Source organism: Caretta caretta, chromosome 5, assembly GCF_965140235.1.
Source record: "Caretta caretta isolate rCarCar2 chromosome 5, rCarCar1.hap1, whole genome shotgun sequence".
Classification (NCBI taxonomy): Eukaryota; Metazoa; Chordata; order Testudines; family Cheloniidae; genus Caretta; species Caretta caretta.
Window position 1 is genome coordinate 3813628 of NC_134210.1, and position 23882 is coordinate 3837509.

At 51.4% G+C, this 23882-nt stretch overlaps 2 long non-coding RNA genes across 2 annotated transcripts; both read right to left on the reverse strand.

Moving 5' to 3' along the window:
* Window positions 1-401: 401 nt before the first annotated feature.
* LOC142072093 (uncharacterized) lies at window positions 402-9967 on the reverse strand. Its single transcript, XR_012668350.1, has 2 exons — window positions 6540-9967; window positions 402-6175 (listed from the first exon to the last, which is right to left on the reverse strand). It is a non-coding gene; the product is annotated as an uncharacterized LOC142072093 (long non-coding RNA).
* A 446-nt stretch (window positions 9968-10413) lies between these two features.
* On the reverse strand, window positions 10414-19435 carry LOC125636712 (uncharacterized). Its single transcript, XR_007356684.2, has 4 exons — window positions 19349-19435; window positions 17661-17754; window positions 11628-11699; window positions 10414-10659 (listed from the first exon to the last, which is right to left on the reverse strand). It is a non-coding gene; the product is annotated as an uncharacterized LOC125636712 (long non-coding RNA).
* Window positions 19436-23882: the final 4447 nt, after the last annotated feature.

Sequence of the window (23882 nt, forward strand, 5' to 3'; positions counted from 1 at the left end):
CTCCTGGGACCCCCTGGGAAAGAATCTCGGAGCAGGAAAGAGGCAAACTGGAGATAGCTCAGGGGTCTTTTATACCCTTTGCCATGTGCCTGGAAATGTACAGGATTTTACAGAAAAGTACACCATAACCTGTTTCAAAAGCTCACAGAGCCAGCTTGTGGAAAGTTACTGGCACAAGATGGAGTCCAGAGTCACATGAGCCTATCACATGTTCTTGCATGGCTTGCTGACTCACAGGGGCAGCCACTGGCCATATCTGTATTAAGGCCTCCACAGGTTGATTTACGGGGCGGGATGAGTTTTTCCTGTGGCCCATTGTGAGATGACATGTCTTTAATGGGCCATCAACACCTAGCTGTCTGGATTCAATGTGGATTTTACCCAAGAATACAGCACATACATAAGATATCAGTGCTTAGCCAATATTCATAACTTCAAGTACAGAAATGACACATGCATATAAACAAGATAATCACATTTAGCAAATCAGAACTTTTCCATTGACACCTTACATGACATACTTTACACAAGATTTGTTGCAATTGTCTAAGAGTGGTAATATCCTTGATCTAAATGGTCATATTTCAATCATACAGCATCACAGGCTGTTATCTGGCTCTAATCTAGATGATCTAATGGTCCCTTCTGGCCTTGAAATCTATGAATTCTACAGGGCAGAGTGGCTAGTTCCACAGTATTTTTAGCAAATAAATCCCCATCCACATAAAACTGGGGAAACCCCAGGGAGTGTTGGCAAAGGCCTGTGATCATCTGAAGTTCTAAGACAAGTCTGCAAGTCTTTTTCATATCAGCCCACAGTGGGAATCCTTCACTCTGGTTTTGTTCTCTGGCGCCAATTTTGCAGAACTTTATCTGTTGTAGACTATATGCAGAAACCAGTCGCCCCAAAATGTGTCATCACCACTATGGCATGACTGGCTTGTTTACCTCCCCAAACATCCTCCCTTAAGATAAAAAGAAATGCATTTCAAAGCAATTGCAACATAAAATCAGATGTCCCAAGACATGTATTTTCTCATCAATTGCACAAAAATGAAGTACAGCTTGTAGGGAGGGATGGCCATCTGTTTGAACCATAACTGATTGCAATTTACCAAATCACAACTTCAGAGCTCAGACATTTTTTGTTTGTCTTGTTTTTTCTTTCTGAAATCTCTCCTGCGAAAAGCTTGCCTGGCGAAAACAAAGATGTACCCCTACTTGGACAGAGAGAGGAATGGAATAATTTGATTTGCTGCGGGTGTGTAGTGCATAGCTTTTATTACCACCTTCTGGGCTGTACGACAGGAATGGAGACTCCGTTCTCCAGATACACTGGTGTAAGTCAGGTGTAACTCTCCTGAAATCAACAGTCACTAAAGATGGCCAGACTGCGGATTGGTTTGATCTCTCGAACACGGTTCCATAGCTGGATCACCTTGACTGTGAAAGCTCTGACCCCGGCTCTCACATCCTCTGTCCAGAGCTTTGGGACCTGGACTGTCCCAGAGGAGCCCAGCTGTCACGGTGTTTCATCGATTGAAATTCAGTCTTTGACGTAGCTGGGGCTTGATCCATTAACTGCTTTGAAAACGAGGACCGAGGCCTTAAACTGGTGTCGGAAGCTGCTGAGAGCCAGTGGAGGGGCTTGTGCACAGGCCCGATGCAGTCACAGCGGCCTGCGCCCTGGAGGAAGTAGGCAGCTGCATTCGGCACTAGCTTCAGATGCAGTGAGTTACAGTAACCCAGCCTGGAGGTGACAAATGCAAGGATCAGTGGGGCCAGCTCCTGCTTTGGGAGGAAGGGTTGAATTTTCCTAGTAAGCTGGAGGTGTGAAAAGACGTTTGGGGAAACGGCTGCTCCCTGATCATCCAGGCTTAGCGACGACTCAGACAGGATCCCGAAGATTCACACCACTTTGGCGAAGGGGGCTGTGAGCCTTCAGTGGAAGGGGAAGCTGGTAACTAGGCTGGCTTTTCAAAGCATTTCCCTTTTCTGGCCAGCCTTACTCCCATCTTGTCTGGGCTCCACTTCAACCAGCTGCCCTTCATCGCAGAGCTAATTTCCTGTAGGCGTTCTGACACCTTCGTACTGGTCGCATCAGCAGAGCGCTGGATACACAGCTGAGTGTCATCAGCATACGGCTGGCAGCTCAACCCAGGGCCTCTCATAACGTCTCCCAGTGGAGTGCGTCAAAATTAGACTCACAGCTGATTTGTGAAATTTTGGCACTTTTTCAGTTGCCAAAAACCGAATTGTTTTTGGTTTTCTGCTGAAAACCCACAATATTCGGAAGGAAAATGTTGATGAAAATGAAAAAAAAAAATGTTGATTGACATTTTTAGCAGGGAAAAAAAACAAAAAAATTCCCACCAGCTCTAGAAATGTGGATCTGCATTCAAACTGATGGTAGGTTGAGTTGCTTTTCAAATGTCCATGCAGATAAGATGGGCCCATCTCATGAAATCTAGGTTCTCATCTAATTCCAAATCCAACCTATCTCCAACTTTGGGGGAGAAGAGGAGGTGTGGGTGTTTTCACTTGAATCTGAGCCCATCTCTAATACAAATGAAACACTTTGAACAGTGATTGATACAATTAGCATCAAAATCATGCTTGTGGTATTCCTCAAATATGCAAGTCCATTCTCCTGGAGAAAATCAATTCTCGGCTTTCTCAGCTGCTGTATTTGCACTAGTTGTTTGCACTGGAGTTCATTCTGGCATTGCCAAAAGTGTGCACAAACTCTGCCCTGTTGTGGGATTAGAACTGGCTAGAAAACAAAATTTCCCTCCCGTGAAAAATTTTGATTCTTTGGGAAATTTCTTTATCACGAATTGAGACAAAGAGTCAAAATCTCAAAATTTTTCAGAGGAGAAAACATTCAGAAAGATCCAATTTCAGGAGAATCGAAATGGAATTTTTCAGCTTGCTCCTGGCTACCCAATTCTCCTGGGAGGCAGATGTCTGGAGAATCCTGGATTCCGGTAGCTCAGGTTGGTAGGAAAACAGGCTGGCTTTCACTCCGGCCAGCCAGCCCGTCTGGCTTACATTAAAAGTTTGTATGCAGTGTTGTTGTCGCCCTGGATATTCGAGAGACAAGGTGGGGGAGGCAAGATCTTTTATTGGACCAACCTCTGCTGGTGAGAGAGTCAAGTTTTTGAGTTTCTTCTCTGAAGAAGAGCTCTGTGTAAGCTCAGAAGCTTTTCTCTCTTATCAACAGAAGTTGGTCCAATAAAAGCTATCACCTCCCCCACCTTGTCTCATTAAAAGTTTTGACAAAATCAACGTGTTCCCATGGAATGTTCTGAACCTATCAAATCAGCATTTGCTGATGGAAAAGTGTCCCATCAGAAAATTTCTGACTTATCTACATGCAACCTTTTGCTTTTGGGAAGAACTAAAAGCTTAAATGGTAATAACATTTTCAGCAAGGTCCAGTTCTGACATTTTCTAAACGAAAAATTTTGGTTTATCGGTTCAAAGCGACTTTTCATTTCAAAATTTAACTTAATTGATATTAAAACAGGTTAAAGAAAAAAAGATTGAAAAAGAAATAAAGTATCAAAATTACCAACATGAAACATTTGGATTGACCGGCTCTGAAATTTTTTTCAGATTTTGCAAAAATGTTTAAGATTTTGACCTCTTGTCCCAACCTGGAACAGGAAATATCTTTGAAATCTCAAAAAATCTCCCAGGATAGGAAAGCCCAGCCCTCGTACGGGGCAGTTTTTTCTTGTTGATTTCTGATCAGATTTTTATGAACCTGATTGTTCTCTCACTCTTCCTGCTATTTCACACACTGGAGTAGACAGGTCCCCTCTCTCAATCTCTCCTTTGTCCCTCAGACTACACAGCCTCTCCGGTCTGGGTTTAGATTGTGCTTTGTGCCTCTCTGTAAATATAAGAGCCTCAGTTTAGAAGTACACCGGACCCTCGCTAGAACGAGGGATTTGGGATCCATGCGTGGGACCGCGTTAACACGGGGACTGCCTTATAGCGAGGATCGCATTAAAATTAATTGCAATTAAAGTAATTAAATATGGGATCCATGGCCGTGACCATGTTATATACGAATTTGCGCTATATAGACATGCGTTCTAGTGAGGGTCCGGTGTATCTACAAATATTTAATAATGGGCACTTCAATCTAGCAGATAAAGGTCTAACATGATCCAATGGCTGGAAGTTGAATCTAGACCCGGGGTTCTCAAATGTCATTGCACCGCGACCCTCTTCTTCAGGACCGAATCCTAAGCAAAAGTCTGATCCCTGCCGCCCCAGGTCAGGGCAGGGGGGCAAAGCTGAAGCCCAAGGACTTCAGCCGCAGTAGGGAGCCTGTAACCTGAGCCCCGCCACCCAGGGTTGAAGCCCTTGGGCTTTGGCCCCGTAGTGGGGCTCAGCCTTCAACTTTGGCCCCAGCAAGTCTAAGCCAGCCCCGGGGACCCCATTAAAATGGGATCATGAACTATTCTGGGGTCCTGACCCACAGTTTGAGAACCACTGACCTAGACAAATTGAGACTTAATTTTTTATCAGTGAGAGCAATTAAACATTAGATCAATTTACCAAGGCTCGGGTGGATTCTCCATCACTGACAATTTTAAAATCAAGATGGGATGTTTTCCTAAAAGCTCTGCTCCAGGAATGGTTGAGGGGCAGGTCTCTGGCCCGTGTTCTACAGGAGGTCAGACAAAATGATCACAATGGTCCCTTCTGGCCTTGGAATCCATGAATCTCCATCTCTGGGCCATGATCCCAGAGCATCTGTGGGAAATTACTCAAATGACAGTCCCACAAATTGCAACATCATGTTAAAAACCAAACCAAGAGTTATTAAGAAGAAAACCAAACTGAAATAAAACAACTGGCTCTGCATAGCATCCCTCCTCTGAAAATCCTGCAAAGCTCAGTGGAACAGGCTAACTTTGGCTTAGTTACAGCAGACAGATTTTCAAAGGTATTCAGTACCTACAGATGCAGAGAGGTACCTCGTGGGATTTTCAGAGGCACCTAAGCAGGTGATTTCAATGGGAGTTAGGCACTTCAGAAAATCCCATAGGCATCTATCTGCATCTTCAGGGGCCTAAACACCTTTAAGAATCTGGCCCCAAATGATTTAGGAGCCAAAGTTCCCTTTTCAAAAATGGTTTAAGTGCCCTCGGGAGCCTAAATCTCAGACTTCTCTCAGGTTCCTCAGGGCAAACTTGCCTGCTATGCCTGGCTTCTTATCACTCCCTTGACAGCCCTCCCAAGGAGTGTCTCTCTCTTACGTGTGCTCACTGAAGCCTGCAGCAACACACCTGCTGCGAAAAGCCCTCCTTGTTGGTGCTCTTTAACTGAGACCGCAAGGCTGGGCTCCCCTGTCTAATTCACGCTCCTTAGAAGTGTGAGGGGTTTGGGGCGGCCTGCATGAAACGCCCCAGTCAACAGCCAGGCCGACAGCTGCCTTCTGCTGCAGCCAAGCTATTGGCCCAAGGGACGAGAGGAAAATGGGTAAATTGGGCTGCAGGCACCATCTCTTTGACACTGTCGGTGGAGCAGACGCTTTGGTTCATCGGGGAGCCTGGCAGGAGTTAGCCAATTGCAGCAGAAAGACATTTTTACATGGCAGAGGAATTTCACAAGCAATCACGATCGGTTCATTGTCCTTAACTCGGCCCCATAGCTGCTATGTCCACCCCTCCCTGTTATAGAATAAACTGCACTTCTCTGATAGCTAAAGTCTGTATAAAGGGGCAGAACAGGCAGGAGCTGCCCGAAAGGCTTAATTATCCATTGCTTTGGGAAAGCGATGGCTGACTTTTCTGCCCTGATGGGGCTCTGTGTGCAATGCACTTTGCCTATTTGCTCCTGGGTGACATTACTGTTTGCGAGCATATTAGCGTGTGTGTGTCAGAGGGGGAGGCAGGCTTCAGACGTTTCCCAGCGCAGCTGTGTATCCTGCGGGTTCAGTTCTCCTCTCGGTGACAAAACTGGAGTAGCTCTGTTGAAATCACTCTGGTTTACACGAGTGTAAATGAGATCAGAACCTGGCCCTGTAGGGATATCTGATGACGTCTCCTGAAGGCAAGGGATCCCGGGGATGGCAGTGTGCAGGCTAAAACACCCTTCAACAGCGATTCTCCTGGAGCTGAAGGGGTGGAAGATGCAGGGTCTGTCCCTGCTATTGCTGTGAACAGACAAGTGAGACAGATGAGCCTCACGTCACGAGACGTGCTCAGGTTAGAACCTGAACGGAATAGAGCGAGGAAGCCAGAGGTGGCTACAGTTTTGTTACAGTATCAGCAGTAACCCCAGGGGGTGGAAGGGAAGAGGAGGGATACCAGGGACCATGGTTCTGACCTGGCGTGGGAGAGATGACCCTTGCCCATTCTTAGTCCAATCAATGGTATTCTTTGCTCCCCTGAGCCCTGCTTCCGCACTTGGCCTGCCCTGCAGCATTGCCTGAGTTCCCATGTGCTTTGCTTTTCCTACTGAGCACGGGTTAGGGAGCAGGTCTGGTGACATTCAGCCATAACTCATAAAAGACCTACCTTCAAGCTGTAGATGAAGGGCGGAGCCATTCAACTCCACGTTGATCAGAAGACAGTGAACATCTCTCCCTGGCCAGCTGATGGAAGCCGAGAGCATTCATGGGCTTGCAGCTTTAGAAGCCCCCTGAGTTCCCCCATCTCCTTCCTTGGAGGTTTTTAAGGTCAGGCTTGACAAAGCCCTGGCTGGGATGATTTAACTGGGAATTGGTCCTGGTTCGAGCAGGGGGTTGGACTAGATGACCTTCTGGGGTCCCTTCCAACCCTGATATTCTATGATTCTATGATTCTATGATCTCTCCAGCGCGCTCAAGAACCTGCATCTGGGATACTGCACACATGTGTGGGCATCTAAGTACCAGAAAGATATTGAGCACTTGGAAGCAGTCCAGGGAACAGCAGCAAACAGTGATTAAAGGGGCTGGGGAGATGGATTGAGAGGGGAGAGTAAATCAGCTAAATTGTTTGGCGAAGCTATAACTTGAATGGAGCAGCAAGGTCGTAAATAACAGCCCGCTAGCTCCTGTAGGATGTAAGCACCGGGGCAGGAGAACTCAGCTGAGCGGTGGAACTGGAAGCAATGGGAAAAAATTCAGCAAAAGAAAAGGTAGGCTGAATACTGGGGAAAAGTTCCTAGCAATGAGATGGAATTGCCGCTCAGGGAAGGGGTGGGAACCCCATCTCCTGGGACATTTGAAACCAGACGGGACCAAACCCTGGAGCATAGACCACAGGGAACAGTCCTGCCCTGGATGAGAGGGAGGGACTAAATGGGAGTTCACAGGGTTTAACCAGTACGACTGGAATAAAGATGTCTTGGCTACAGACTTGCTCTGTTAGGAGTGACCTTGACCCCAGCAGTGGCAGCTCTGTCTCTCCCCCGTCAGGAAGCCCAACTAGCCCACGGCACGATGGCAGACTCGTGAGTCGGTGAGGAGAAATGGACGGACACGGTGGCGTATGAAACCAATTGCAGCTTGTCTGGCCTTCGGGCATCACCTCGGTGGGGTGAGTGAGCACTGTGCCCCCCCCCATGGTAACGATGGGGAATCTGAGACATTGGAGTTCCTTGCTGAAGGTCTGAATGTGTTCAGACAGAGCTGGGACTGGAATCCAGCTGTTCTGCCACCCCAAGCTGGGCCTTGAACACAAAGCAGCCTTCTTCCCATTTAGCAGCCAGAGCAACAGCGCTTGGACCTTGCCTGTCCGAAATAACCCCCCTTTCCTGCCATTGTGTCGAACTCTGACGGCCTGAAATGGGGGGTGGGCCAACCTGGGCAGGGATCCTGTCCTATCCATTGCCACAGCTGAGATGCAAGCTGGTACCAGCAGGACCTGTAGGCAGCATCCCATCAGGTGAGCTGAAAAGGAGCCTCTCCTCGACTGGGATGGTAGGAACCATGCCAAGCTCCTCTCAGCTGAGCTCAACAGTGCCTGAGAGCAGCCACTGGCCTGTGTCCCCGCCCCCTGGGGCACACCGCCCAGGGCAGGTGAAGGGTCCAGGGCTCCCCACAGTGGCCTTGGGCTCCCTGGGTGGCTCTTACCATGGTCCTGCTCCGGCTTCCGGTCTGGCCATGTGGCGGGGCCTCAGGGAGGAGAGGAGGAGCAGGACCCCATGATGAGGAGGGGCTAAGGCCTACCTCAGGCTCCTTTAAAAGTGGCGGGGCCATGGCCCCCCTGGCTCACCTGCTTCTGGCAGCCCTGGGCCCCCAGGATGTGCGGGGCCCAAAAGTTCTTTGTGCTCAGGGCCCCAGTAAATCTTAATTTGCTTCTGACTGTAGGTTAGAGCAGCAGCCGGTCCCTGAGGTCTCCAGCGCACTATATAAGCAACAGACAGACAGAGACGGGTGGAGAGATCCTTTGTCAACAGTTGAGCAGCAGAGAGGGGCTTGATCACAATGCCTGGGTTTGGAATGGATCCAAACTTCCCCAGGTCTCAGTCCAGTTCCCTGTGAAGCAAACGTCCACATTATTGAACCTACCACTGCAAATCAGCACTAATGAGCCTTACTCCGCCGAGACGCCAAAGACGAAGGGGTCCCCAGAGCCTGGGTGGTGCTTTATAGGCACTAATTGCTGCGTGAATGCCCATGTCAGTACCAGTTTGCCATCTGAGATTGTAGCCAGCCATGTCGGCATACATACGGCCACGCCCCTGCGTGCGTCTGCAACCCAGACCCATTCCTCCCCCTCTACTGGTGGCTGAGTCACATACAGACAGCCTCAGCTAACGGAAGTGGGTCTTTTAGCTCAGGCCGGAGAAGCCTGTGTTGCGATCCCGAGGCCCCCAGGTGCTGACAATCTCTCCCACCCCCCCGGGGTACAGCAGTGCAAGGGATGGCCCATACAGGGAGCTGAGCGGGGACCAGCTTCCCCGGCCAGGGGAGTGCACGATCCACCCCCACTGGCCACACAGCACAGATACGCTGCTGGGCTCGTCAAACAAAGGTTGGCACAGAGTGTGCGGCACCTGGGCTATCTTGAGCCTCGTGCCCAGTTGTCACGGACATCAGCGGGGACGGCTGAGCCTGGCTGAGGGTCCCCAATGGTGCATCGTCCTTGCCCACACCTCCCTTCATGTCCGAGGGGCGGTAGGGGAGGCTGCGCACTGCACTTATCCAGAGCCAAGCCGGTCCCTGCCGCTCAGAGACGCAGGAACACGCAGCAGCTGTCCCTCAGCTGCAGCCGTCACAGCTGGGGAGAATCAGCGCCAATCCCAGGTGCCCCCACATCTGGCTCTCCTGCTCTCACACGTACAACCCGTCATTTGCAGGGACGGAATCAGCCGCTGGTGATTAGGCAGCTGTGAATCAACAAGCTAATCACCACCACGGAGCTCTTTGCTTCAGATCCTCCCAGAGAACGAAAAGGGGAGGGGGAGCGTGCACGAGGGGGGTGCCCGGATTCGGGGCGGGGGGAAAAGAGACCTGAGAACGTTTCTGCAGGCTGCACCGGGCTAGCTTTGAATCTGCAGCTTGACAGGCCTCTTGTGCCAACCCACTTGCCGGTGTGAACAAGGCTCTGCTGACAGGACACACCGGCCACACGCTCTTGCTAGGCCCGTTTCCGATTAACACGGCTGGGTCTTGGAGGTACCTTTTCAAAAGGCAAAGGTGGGACACGTGCCGGAGCCCCACCCCCCGCTGTGGCCCCACCCTGACTCCTCCTCTTCTCCCTGAGGCCCCGCCCCCTGCCCATCCTCTTCTCCTTGAGGCCCCGCCCCCTAGCCATGCCAGAAGCCAGAGCTGGGCCATGGTAAGAGCCGCCCAGGGAGCCCAGGAGGAACTCTTAGATCCTCCACCTGCCCTGGGCGGGGGGCTGGAGTGACCAAGAGCAGCCCCTGGACCATGTTCCCACCCCTAGAGGCATGCCATCCAGGGCAGGTGGAGGGTCCGGGACTCTGGGCTCCCCACAGAGGCTCGGGCTCCCTGGGTGGCTCTTACTACTGCCTGGCTCTGGCTTCCGGCCTGGCCAGGGGTGGGGCCTCAGGGGGAAGAGGAGGAGCAGGGGAGGGGCCTCCTGGAAAGGGGGGGCTAAGGCCCACCTCAGCTCCCCCTCTCCCCCACCTGAAAGAGGCTGGCACCTAGGGTTGCCAATTTTGGCTGGACGTATTCCTGGAGGTCTCATCACATGACATAATCTTTAATTCCTGGGGACTCCAGGTTGCCAACCCTATTGACACTGCTCCTGAGCCTTGGGAAGGCACACAGCAGCACCACAGGGAATCTGGGACAAATGTTGTCCGAGAGTCATTCAGCCCAGGACCGGGACTTGAGAGGATCAATGCATTAGAGGTCGTCAGGTGCTAAGATATTACAGTAACGTGGTCCTCACCTAGAGAGACCCCTGGGTTAGGAAGAAAGGAGCCACCCTAAAGTGTGTGACTGAAACAACTGAGTGTCATGTATTGGCAGTATAGTGTCTATGACACACGGTCAATAGACTGCATTGGTTGCTTCCTTTGTATTCTCTCCCCCCTGCAGGTTTCGGGTGTCTTAGTTTCCTCCACCCCTAATTATGTCTCAGCTCCAGCAATCAGCCTTTTGTCGGAGTTTGCTATTTCTCGACACATCTTCCGTAGCCAGCTCCATCTTCCCCACGAGCCCTGAGCCTCCCACAATGCCTAGAAACAAAGAAGAAATGGCAGGAGCAGATCAAAAAGCCCTGGCCGTGCCCTCGGCTCCCTCTGCCCTGCGGCGTTACACTGCCCTTAACCCCTCCATCGCAGCGCTGCAGCCTGTACAATTCCCCGGGTTCCCTGCCCGGGCGGTGCCATCCGCCACTCCTTGGGTTTCAGATGCCCCGAGTCTTCGGCCGCTTTAAAACCTCAGCTAAAGATGTTACTTCTTGGTGGGTTTTTCTAGCTGCAGCTTTTACTTCATTCTGTTTCGGTTGTGTAATTGCCTCTCTGGGCCAGGGGAGCAGGCCAGCTCTAGGACACTGGAAGCCAATCAAATCACCGATGGATCAATAATAGAGTCTCCTCCCAGCCTCTGAACGGGCTTAGCGAAGGAAGCTCTTTGTATTCAGCGCTCCACGGGAGCAGCTGTCAATCAGCTCCCCCACAACCCAAAGCGCTCAGGTGCCCGGCGCTTGACAAGGCTCAGACGCGAGCGTCTGAAGTGCTCAGTGCTAGGATGAGACACTTTCTCTTCAGAGGGCCACGCGGTCCTGCTGCCGCTTCTTTCTTAAAGGGGTTTGGGAAGAAGGCCAGAGCTGGAGCATTATATGGCAGGGAACAGCATGCTTTAGAGAGGAGTTTTGCTGTCAGACATGAAACATCCCTGTGTAGCGTTAGAATTTTTCTGCTTTTGCCTTGTCACGGGCATATCAACCAGGGCCTCAAGGAGCTAGTTTTAGATAAGCCCTGTTGCTATGGCTGGCCCTCCATAACCTCTCTCACACACGCACACTGTGACAAGACACACTGCCCCGTGTCACGCAAAAACGGTCTGGCACTCACATACACACGCACCATCACACAGATGCCTCCTGGGATTGTACATTGTTCACACACCCACACAGACCATCTCAAAACACACAATCTCGCATAAATGGGAATCTGGAGCAGGAGTGGAGAGGTTGTTTTACCTCTGTATCTGGCACTGGTGCAACCACTGCTGGAATCCTGAGTCCGGTTCTGTCCCCGATTCAAGAAGGCTGCTGAGAAATTGGAGAAGGTTGAGAGAAGTGCCATGAGAACGATGAAAGGATTAGAAAACATGGCCTACGGTGATAGACTCAAGGAGCTCAGTCCATTCAGCTTAAAAAAGAGAAGGTTAAGGGGTGACTTGATTACAGTGTATAAGTACCGATGTGGGCAACAAATATTTAATCATGGGCTCTTCTAGCTTTGTCTAGCAGACAAAGGTCTAACACGAGCCAATGGCTGGAAGTTGAAGCTAGACAAATTCAGAACGGAAATAAGGCCTACATTTTTATGTGAGAGTAATTAGCCACTGGAACAATTTACCAAGGTTTGTGGTGGATTCTCCATCACTGGCAATTTTAAAATCAAGGTTGGACGTTTTCCTAAAAAGTCTGCTCCAGGCATTATTTGGGGGAAGTTCTGTGGGGTGTGTTCTACAGGAGGTCAGACGAGATGATCACAGTGGTCCCTTCGGGCCTTGGAATCTGTGAATCTCTCACGTACACATGCCTTTAAACAAACATGCTCTCACAACCCTGCAAACAGTAATACACAAAAGCACACTGTTTCACATAGTACACACGCAATCTCACACATACACACTGTCTAGCACCCAGCTGCTGTTACACACACAGTCTTATGCATCCAACCAATCCATCTTTGCCTCTTAAACACACAGACGCACGCACACACTCCTACTCACACAAATACTGTCTCTCGTACATTGTCTTACATTCCCCCATAGCCCCCCTCTCTCTCTCTCACACACACACACACAATTACACAAACCGTGGTACGCAGATTATCTTGCACACACAATTATTCTTCAGCTGCTTTGTTTGTCAGTTTCCCCGTTGGATAAGCCCAGCTCCAAAGGTGTCGTATCCCTGGTGTGTGGAAATGCTGCTCTGGTGGTTATTAGCAAAGAGAGAAAAGATCAATCAGAGGCACTAGCCGCCGGCCTTTCCTGTGCAAACAGAAGGCCAAGGGAGCCTGGAGTATGTAGGCGCCACACAAAGACTCAGCTTCATGCAGCCTGCGGTGCCGGTTTCATGCTTGAAATAAGAATTGCCTCAATACAGAGTCTGAATGTGTCTCGTATGCTGCATGCATGTAGCTGTCCAGGGCTTGGCTGGGAATAAACGGGGAGGCAAAGGTAAAGCCACCTGCGGTTTGTTTGCTGACGGATCAACAATTGGCGATAACAGATGTGGCGAAAGGAGAATGCGCATGTCGATGCAAGGACAGGCCCAGAGTCTGAGCCCAGGGGGGCAAAACTGAGGGCGCACCCTTAGCTTCAGCGCAGTTAGGGCTAGATTCTGATCTCAGGAGAGTGGTGTCAAATCGAAACAATGCCATTGGCTCCAGTAGGGTGACTCCGGATTTATGCCGGTGGAACTGAGAACAGAATCTGTCCCACTGAAGCCCCGACCACGACGCTGGGTGCATAAGAGATGGTCCCTGCCCTGAGGAGCTTACTTGCTGTATTCGGGGCACGTACTGAGCCCAGCTCCCGTGGCCTTTGGAGGATTATTCACGGAGGGACGAGTTTCTTTGCTCCCCGCTGTTGTGAGGGAAAGAGTGCCGAATCTGCTGCTCATGACAGGGAAGGCTGAGCCGCGCTGGATTGAACCTGGCATGCTGCAGGGTGAAGCTGGCCAATCCTGACCGGCACCAGCACCCTTCCGATTTTGGACTTTGGCGTGGCACACTCTGCTGCAGCCACTCCCCTTTTGCTATTCCAGCCCCGAATTCCCACCCCCAGCTCTGCCAATGCCCCTCCAGCCTGCCCCGGAGCCATCCCTGCTCTTCCAGTCTTGGGCACCCGCGTTTCCAGCCAGAAGGCCCCATTAGATCATCTAGTCTGACCGCGTGTATCACGCAGCCACGGCCACGCCAAGCCCAACAACCAGACTGCCCCCCTGTTCCAAGCCCTGACATCATGCTTTCCTGGTCCTGGGGCCCCCACCCTGCCCCTGCCCCTGCCCCAGCTCTCCTGATTAGGGTGACCAGACAGCAAGTGTGAAAAATCGGGACGGGGTGAGGGGGAGGGAAATAGGAGCCGATATAAGAAAAAGATCCAACAATCGGGACTGTCCCTATAAAATCGGGACATCTGGTCACCCTACTCCTGATGCCTCTCAGTCCCAACCTGCAGCCTCCCTCCTATTCCAATCTGGGCTCCTCCTATGCAGAGACCACCCGGTTTTTACATATTTGGTGACTGCTGAGAAGAGTGGCTCTGCACGGCAGGGGCAGAGTGATTGGTGTTTTAAGAGCACTCTAATTGTAGGTGCCGTGGGAGCTTTGTTCTTGTTTTCTCTTACAGCCAATGCCATTATTTATCCTACAGCTTCTTTGAAACACTGATGCCATTGGATCCATTTCCAGGTTTCTAGGCAGATGGCTATCCAGGAGCTCCTTCCGTCTATACTGCACTTCCTTCCATTTGCTGTTTGCCAGGTGGCTGTCAAAAGACAACCATTTACAAGAAAGAATTGCTGTAAGGAAAAATGAAAGGGGAATGTGGCCATTCCCTGCCCAGCCAGTCCTATAGAAACCAGGTTTTATCTTCCCAGGCAGGGCTGTTCTCGACAATCCGTTATTATTACGGTGCCACCTAAAGGCCCCAAGCAATATCAGGGCTGCACAGACACATGATGAGAGACAGTACCTGCCCTCGAGAGCTCACCGGGCTGGACTCTTTTGAAATCCTGGCCCCAAATGTGGGTATGCTGAGCTTGTTTTTGAAAATGTAGTCTTCAGTAGGGGAGGGGAAACTGAGGCACGGAGTAGGTAAGCAACTTCCTGAAGCCCACACAGCAGGTCTGGGATAGAGCAGGGAACCGAACCCTACACTCTAACTTCCCAAGCTGTTGGCCTAGGCACTGGGCCATGCTGTGTTTGCCCGAAGTGAGCTTTAAATAATCCAAATGATGGCGCTTCCAGCAGTTAATTCAGGCTACGTCTGCACTACGAGCAAGGGGCTTGCTTCCCAGGTCGTGTACACGTGCTCGCACTAGTGCAAGTGTAAAGAGCAGCGGAGCCGCTGTAGCCCGCAGGGGAGCCCAGGTCAGCTGTGCTGAGTACGCACCCCTGGGTTTCAGGGGTGTTTGTTCTGGGCCCGGCTCAGGCATGGCACCGCACCACCGCGGCTACATGGCTATTGACGGGTGCCAGCTCTCCGTGAGCATGTGTACAGAAGCTGGGGAATCACACCCCTAGCTCATCGTGTAGGCGTAGTCCCCATGTAACCTACTGCCAGTGGACCATGGGCATGAGGGTGCAATGTCACCCCCTAGTGGGCTGGATTCATAGACGAATTAAGGGATCTGCCGCTGGGGACCAGATATTACAGGGGCTCTTGGACCACTCGACTGGGAAAGGCCTGTGTTTATGGATCTAAGTCCCACACCCTCGCTTGTGCAACAAGGTGTCATGAATGATTATTTGTATTGCACTTGCACTGAGGAGTCATGGACCATGGCCCCCATTGTGTGAGGTGCTGTACCAGCCCAGAACAAAAAGACAGTGCCCTGCGCAGAAGACAAGAGACAACAGCTGGCTATAGGCAGACGGGGGGCACATGAATGCAGTGAGACCCGTCCCGAGGATTTAGTGGCACTGAACTTTCCTGCTGGCATCGTTCACTGAGAGGTTTGGCTCCTTTTCTGAGAGCAGAAAACTCAGCCGTTTGCTTTTCCAAGTCTGGTCCCAAGCGATTTGCCCCAGGTCACAGCAGAGATGGGGAATGCAGCTCCATCCCCTGCAGCACCCCAGGGGAGTGCCTTCGCCACAAGACCTGCCGTCCTTTTGCAGCGGCAGCTGGCTGGGCTGCCGTTTGGAAAACGCAGCCTGAAATACACAGCTCATTCCCCGAGTGCAGCAGTGATTATAGGTGGTGTGTACCTTGCAAAGAGCACACGAGATGTCTATTTCCATGGTTTTGTGCTTCTGTAAAACAGGTGTTCTCCGGTGGTCGCAAGAGATTTAGAGAGGCTTATTTCGGTTCTTAGACACACCACGTTGCTGGCTGAGCTCTGTTGTGGTTAAGGCTTTGTTTTGTTAGGGGTCTGGAACACATGAGTTATGAGGAGAGGCTGAGGGAGCTGGGATTGTTTAGCCTGCAGAAGAGAAGAATGAGGGGGGATTTGATAGCTGTTTTCAACTACCTGAAAGGGGGTTCCAAAGAGGATGGCTCTAGACTGTTCTCAATGGTATCAGATGACAGAACGAGGAGTAATGGTCTCAAGTTACAGTGGGGGAGGTTTAGATTGGATATTAGGAAAAACTTTTTCACTATGAGGGTGGTGAAACACTGGAATGCGTTACCTAGGGAGGTGGTAGAATCTCCTTCCTTAGAGGTTTTTAAGGTCAGGCTTGACAAAGCCCTGGCTGGGATGATTTAACTGGGAATTGGTCCTGCTTTGAGCAGGGGGTTGGACTAGATGACCTTCTGGGGTCCCTTCCAACCCTTATATTCTATGATTCTATGATTCTGGAGGGGGCAGAGAAAAGACCAGAACCAGGACTCCTGGGTTCCCAGCTCTGGGGAACAGGGTGGTGTCATGATCAGGGCAGGGCATTGGTAACCAGGACACCTTGGTTTTATTCCTGACTGGTCTATAGGGCGTAATGTAGGGGGTTGGATGAAAGATACTGTAGGAGGGTCCAGTACTCATTATTATTTTATCTTTAAAAAGAGACAAGATAAAATCAGACCTGGCCCTGGACCAATACATAACTTCCACGACCCAACACAGCAGGTCAAATTCAGAGCTGGTGTAAATGGGTGTAACGCCACTGCAGTCAATGCATCTGCCCTGATGCTGGCCTCAGCTGCTGCACCACTTTCTTCCGCAGCATAAGGCGGACTCTGCGGCTGAACTGCAGCCACCTCTGGGGTGGAGCGCAGCAGCTGTTTAGCAGCACAGCGCAATGGCCACACCACGGGGTTGAGGAGCACAGGAGAACACTTTCCCCAGCTGCAAATTTAGGAAGGCAGGGTTGGCATTTCCCAATTTGGGATCTGAGAAAGAGACAAGAGAGGGGCGGGAGGGAGGGAGGAGACCAGGAGCATGTTGAAGAAAGGGGAGAGAATGCCAAGGGATCCTTAATATATGGAAAAGACAATTAAGAGCCAGAGAAACAAGGAAGCGAGAAACCAAAAGGTAACTGACTAGAAAATTAAAATTACTCAGCTACAGAAAAATATATCTAATGACTGCGGCATAGCCAGGTGGCTGGGGGATCCGAGACCCCGGCTGGGGCTTGCTTCAAAGCAAAGGAGATAAGGACCAGGGGGATGGAGCGAGCTGCGGCCCAAGTGTCCCCTGGGCTATTTCAGATGAACTTTGACTCTTCTCCCAGAGAGAGACAGAGATCCCAGGGCAGCAGGAATCGGGGATGAGTGTTGCCCGATCAGATGAGGGCCAGCGCTCCTAGGGCTGGCAGGGATACGGGGTGCAGAACTCAAACGCTGCTGGGCAGAGGCGGAGCTGCCGTGGCTGCCCCTGGACTACGCAGGGCCATGACATCACAACGCTTCACATGCCCCAAAAACGCTCTCAGGGCTCGGGCCGCGGGAGCATCGCAACTCCCCCTGACCCCATGCCGCCACCCCCATCTCGATCACCGCGAGCGTCCTGGCTACAAGCCATGCATGGGCCAGAGGAGCAGCAGCCCCTCAGCAACCAACAGTCACCTCCTCTGCTGGGCCTTGTGTTTGGGATGCACGCAGCGTGTGACGTCCTGGCTGCCAGGGCTGCATGGGGTACGGCCTGAGGGGTGGGCTGAATATCCAGTAAGGGAACAGCCCTGAGAGGCAGGACCTGGAAGTGTAGAACCCTCCATGGGATACAAGCTTCAGCATCCCAGTGAAGGTCCCTGCATCACTACTGGGCTCCCTCCACCCACACCCTGTCCCCTCACCGTCCCCCTGGAACTTCCCTGGCTGGGAGTGGGGCAAAAGTTACCTTCTTCCTCTGTGATGGGTGGATTCCCCAGTTCCAGTCCAGGCCCATCGAGGCTGAATCCCCACTCTGTCACTCCGAGTGCAGAAGTGGGGGCCTGCAAGGATTTAAAAATTAATAGTGGCCACTCCAGGCTTGTATTAAACTCCCAAGGGTACAGCTTTTCTCTGACCTTGGCTTGGTAAACACTGCTACCACCCAAATGCAACAAAACCCCCTTTGAGCCCAGGAAGGAGCGCGTGGGAATTCCTCCCTGTGGGGTACCCTCAAGCCCTTTCACACCCCGCTCTGGGGAAGCAGGGCCGGCTCTAGGTTTTTTGCCACCCCAAGCAAAAAAAAATTTGCCCCCTCCCCTCCCCCTCCCCGCCCCCTGTTTTTTTGGCTTTTACACATGTTTGCACTTTGCAGTGTTTTTGGTTTGGTTTGGTTTTGACTGTTTAAAATATGTATAAAAAATGAAAACAGAGAATCTGTAGTTAGTGAAATAAAACAATTTCCTACTAGTGTATTCATTTAATTTTAACAAAATCACAATTACAAACAATTTGGGTTCAGCTAGACACTGCCATGAAAAACGTTAGTGTCTTCCAGTAAGCCCTGTTTCTCATAAATTAAAAGAATTTATATGAACTGAATGTTTCTGGTTTTTATACTTGCGTAGTCTTTTAATAATTCAGTGAAATCTAAATTTTTTGCAATGTACTTTCAACTGAAATGAATGCAAGCCCCGACAAACCATTTTGAGACATGGTGGACCTCAAATAATTTTTGAGTAATTTCAGCTTTGAGAAACTGCCCTCACCAGAATCCACTGATACTGGTAATGTTAAAAGAATGCGTAATGCTATAGCAGTGTTTGGAGGGAGGTGCTCGGCGCTGTACATCCTGCCCGTGGGCCCCCAGCCCGATTTCAGACCTGGCCACTTCCCCGCAGAGGGGACAGTAACCGACAGAGCGGCTGGGGTGTGGGTCAGCCACGGGGAGGGGAGCGGACCAGGGGCGCCCACCCAGCGCCGAGCCACCAGGGACAGCGGGTCCCTTACTGGCTGTGGGTCCTGCCCTGATCCCGGGCTCAGCTCCCCTTGGCTCTGGCTCCTCTGCGGCTTGTGACACGTGCGATAGGGGCGGGCGGAGGGGGAGAAGGGGGGGGCCAGGGCAGGGACTGCCCAAGGGCCGGGACCCCCACGCTGAGCCCACCGCCCCACCCCACGCAGGGGCTCATTGGTTGACTGAGCGAGGCGGGGGAGGGGGGGCAGAACGCCGCCCCTGGAAACGTGCCACCCCAAGCACGTGCTTGCTTTGCTGGTGCCTAGAGCCGGCCCTGCGGGGAAGAGCTGAGAAAGAAAACAAAGGAAATTAACTGTGGCTACCAGCTCAACAAACAACCTGCACAAACCTCTTAGGACACCAAAAATCCAATCCTGTTCTTCCATAAGGTAAATTTTATTAAAAACAAAAAGGAAAAAATACATTTGGAACTTTTGATAGATTTTAAAAGAGCAATTCCAAAAATCCAGCACCCAAAATAGCTTTCTTGGGGGTTCAGCTTAAAGGTTACAAGCCAACAAAAGCACCTGGAGGTAGCACAGAGGAGATCGACAAGCCAAAATAAAAAATAAACCTGATTGTGTCTAACTAATCATTCCCCATCCAAATATTTTCATCTAGGTATGGAAGGTGAATTTTCATACCTGGTTCGAGCCTTACACAGCATTGCTGCTCTGACCCTGCAGCCCCAAGAGCAACACACAAAGGGAAAGTTTCTTTCCCAAGTCTAAAAAGTTCCAGCCTTCCCATTGGGTCTTTTGGTCAGGTGCCTACTCCCTTCCTTTTAACCCTTTACAGGTAAAGCAAGCAGAGAACAGACCAAGAGGGATTTTACAGCTAACTGGCTGGCTGGGTGTCCATCAAAGGAGCTACCTGCCCCCCTTCATGTATCACAGGGCCGCACCCTTCTCCCATCACTCAAATATCCCTGTACGAGTCAGGTCCAAAACAGAATCAGAGGGGCATCTTGGGAGCAGACGCGTCACTGGCATCCCCACCCTCTCGTGGCTTGGTGTGGCAGGCTTGCTTCATCTAGCACATCCAGCCATGGCCGCTCCAGCTCTGCGGAGGTGTGTCTCTTCCCAGGATTCAGCCCACCAGCCAGGTCATTTATAGTGATCCATCCCCACCCCGCCGCCTTCTGGGGGCAAGAGTCCAAACCTTAGTCCAATGTCCTTACATTGGGTCTCCGGCCCCCAGCTCTGGGCCCTGTTGTGACAATTGGTTCTACAAAGTTCCCCGAATTGCGAGATCAACTGTAAAAGTTCATAAGATGTTACAGTGGCCTGTGGTAACAAATGCTGGTGGGAAAAGGTACAAAAGGGGGACAGACGAACTGAATCCGCCTGAACAGATAGTCCAAGCTGAGCTGATTTAAGGACTGTGTTGAAATAGTGCTTGTTAAAAACTGGTGATGTGGAGCCAGACGTTAATGAGCTAAAATTGAGGTATCGGCCAGTAGGCCTAATTGGTGGACAAAGTCTGAGGGATGGGCTGTCGCCCACCACTCTCTTTGGGGTCCTTAAAACAAAGACTTTTGAAAGAACAAAAGGAAGAACAGAACGGACGGGGAGTAACAAGAGTGACCTTCGCCATGGTGGCTGCCAGCCCTCCATCTCCTGGGACCCTGGGCCTTGGTCATTCTGATCCGGAGAGGTGTCCTGACCAGGACGGACCAGAGGGGGGGACCCAGAGGACATTGCCACCCCTACCGGCTTCAGCGGATCCCAAACACCCCCTGGGAGGTCACTTTAGTGCCATCTAAGAGGCTGTCAAACAAGGGGGGATCGGCCTTCTGAGATTGGCCTGGAACAACAATAGCAGCAAAGTCTCCAGCCCATCGCTGCGACCTTCTCTCTTCCCCAGGACAGTTCTTACCGTCTTCGATACCATCAGAGACTATCAAACAGGAAGGGGGGTCCCGTCTCATGACTCTCTCCAGCTAAAGGGAACAATGAAAGACTGACTTAACGCTTTACATTTCAGATGCTTTACCTGTTTTTCCTTCTTTTCTGTCTCGAAGGAAAAGTTCAGAGGATGCCTGGCAGGGTGCTAAGCCTGCTGAGGTCTCTGTATACCAAGCCCTGGCCCTTTTTAAACACCGGTTAACACTGGACAGTGACTGGGTTCTGTGAGCACCTTGAGCCCATATATTCCATCTAAATTACTACAACAGTTCCATGGTCCTTACACCTTCCAATCTCAGGGCTCTCCGAAGTCCTTATCCCCTTCCATCCCAGGGCTCACACCTCCTCCGCAGGGGCTGGTAGGGAGCCCAGGTCCTCCCATTCCTCTGCTCTCCAGCCCAGGGACTCTCTCGTGATTAGACAAGGTCTGTCTATTCAGACACTGCCTGCTCCCTCCCTGAGCTTCTTCCCATCTCGGCCCCTCAGCAGGCCTCTGGCACAGCACCTCCCTGGGTCCCCTGCATGCCTCTCAGGCGCCACGTCTCCATCTTCTTAGGCTCCATGGGCTCTCATCCTTCTTTCAGGGCCAGGGCTACCTGGGTTCCCCTGACCAAAAATAGAAACTTAAACCGCCTTCTGCCCTCCTCAGGCCTGGCCCTTCATCCTCTTCATTCCCCCTGCATCGAGCCTCGCTTGATCACCTCCCAGGGCAGGCTCCCTGGAAATCTAGCTCTCGGCCTGCTACCAGGGCTCCCCCTCAGAGCTCGCTCCACCCCACCGGCTGCTCCCTGGCTCTCCTAGCCTTCCTCCAGAGCCTTCCCAGGAGAGAACCCAGAGGCCTGCGCCCCCCGGACCTCCCTCCTTCTGCCCTGAAACCGTTCCTTTGTAGGAGCCACGCAATGGCTCTCTTAGGCGGGGCCCAGCCCATTCTCCAGATGCACCTGGGTGCACTGACTGATCTCCCCAGGTCCCCTGAACCCTTTCAGTGCCAGTGTGGGGTTTACACCCCATCCTGGGGGGAATTCGGCGGCAGGCCTAATGTACAGGGTCATCTGTGATGAATGCCCAGTGGCTGCTGGCCACAGACATAGCTTGGGATTCTCTCTGGCTCCTTGGGGCCTAGTGTGGCCTCACTGGGTCTCCCTGTGGTCCCAGCTGGAGCTACATGAGCGAGCTCCACTCTCTGCCCTGGTGTTCGTTGCAGCTGTGAAACATGCACAGCGAGTCACACAAGCCTCGCCGTCATCGGAGCCAGTTCTCTGCAGCCTCTTGGAGCTCTGGCGGGCAGCGCTGGCATCAGCTAATGCCAGGTCCCTGCAGGCTGCCTGCAGCACTGGCCGAGTGCCAGAAGTCAGATCCAAACCTCCCCGCACCCACTCCCTGCCCCACCACTGCGGTATTCTGATCCCCTGCACTGCAGCAGCCTGAACACTCTGTCCGGGTGCCAGGTCACTGTCCTCCCTCCCCGTGGCCCTGGAGACGTGGCTGTTGGAAGGTTTGCCTTCTAGGACCGCGTCCTTGAGTAGCAGGGGTCAGGCCGTTTCACTCCAGGTCCATGCAGATGCTATATAGGGCTGCTCCCCCAGAGGCAGCTGCTTGGAGTGCTGCATGTGTGCTGCATTCAGGGAGGTGGCAGTCCGGAGTCACTCAGTGGGGGGTACAGCAAGGAAAGTGCCGTGTCCAGTGGGCATCTACTCTGGGCTCCCAGCCAGGGGTTAGAACTAACCAAAGAATCATAGAATCATAGAATCATAGAATATCAGGGTTGGAAGGGACCCCAGAAGGTCATCTAGTCCAACCCCCTGCTCGAAGCAGGACCAATTCCCAGTTAAATCATCCCAGCCAGGGCTTTGTCAAGCCTGACCTTAAAAACCTCTAAGGAAGGAGATTCTACCACCTCCCTAGGTAACGCATTCCAGTGTTTCACCACCCTCTTAGTGAAAAAGTTTTTCCTAATATCCAATCTAAACCTCCCCCACTGCAACTTGAGACCATTACTCCTCGTTCTGTCATCTGATACCATTGAGAACAGTCTAGAGCCATCCTCTTTGGAACCCCCTTTCAGGTAGTTGAAAGCAGCTATCAAATCCCCCCTCATTCTTCTCTTCTGCAGGCTAAACAATCCCAGCTCCCTCAGCCTCTCCTCATAACTCATGTGTTCCAGACCCCTAATCAAAGAGCAGTGCGGAGTAAATGAGGGGCTCACAAGGAGAGAATTAGACTTGGGTAGGGTGCAATGGGCTAGCCATATCTATCTATCTATCTATCTATCTATCTATCTATCTATCTATCTATCTATCTATCTATCCATTCCCACACACCCTATCTATCTATCTATCTATCTATCTATCTATCTATCTATCTATCTATCTAATCAGAGAGGTTATTTTACCCTGTGTTTGGCACTGATGCGACCGCTGCTGGAATCCTGCGTCCAGTTCTGGTGTTCACAATTCCAGAAGGGCTTTGAGAAATTGGAGAGGGTTCAGAAAAGAGCCATGAGAATGATCAAAGGACTGGGAAACCTGCCTTATAGTGTAAGAGTTACAGAGCTAGATCTCTTTAGCTTCACAAAGAGAAGGTTACAGGGTGACTTGATTTCAGTCTGTAATATTTACATGAGGAACAAATATGTAATAATGGGCTCTTCAATCTAGTAGAGAAAGATCTAACACAATTCAATGGCTGGAAGTTGTATCTAGATAAATTCAGTCTGGAAATAAGGCGTACAGTTAACAGTGAGGGGAATTAACCACTGGAACAATTTACCAAGGGGCATGGTGGATTCTCATCACTGACCATTGGATGTTTTTGTAAAAGATCTGCTCTAGGAATTATTTTAAGGCAGGTCTCTGGCCTGTGTTACGCAGGTCAGATGATATGATCACAATGATCCCTTCTGGCCTTGGAATCTATCTATGTCAGCCTATGCCCATCACCATGGTATCTGAGCATGGTCATTGGGCTGAATCTGCCCTAGGTCTGCCTCAGGCTTTACACCAAGCGCAATGCCTGACGGGAGGGAGTTTAGGCTGGGTGGTGGGGATGGCCCATGTGTTGCTGATGTGGGTAGTTAAGTCCCTGACGACTGATTCTCAGGGCCTTGGTTTCACTGGCCTGGGACATGTGCTCCACAGAGGTGGCTGAGCTGGGACTCAGATGCTGGCCTCACAGAAGAGCGCTGGCGTCTTAGGAGGGGTGGGAATAGTCTCCTTGCTGCAGCAGCCGGCCAGATTGGCCCATGGGGCATGCAAAGGAGGCCAGGAGAACT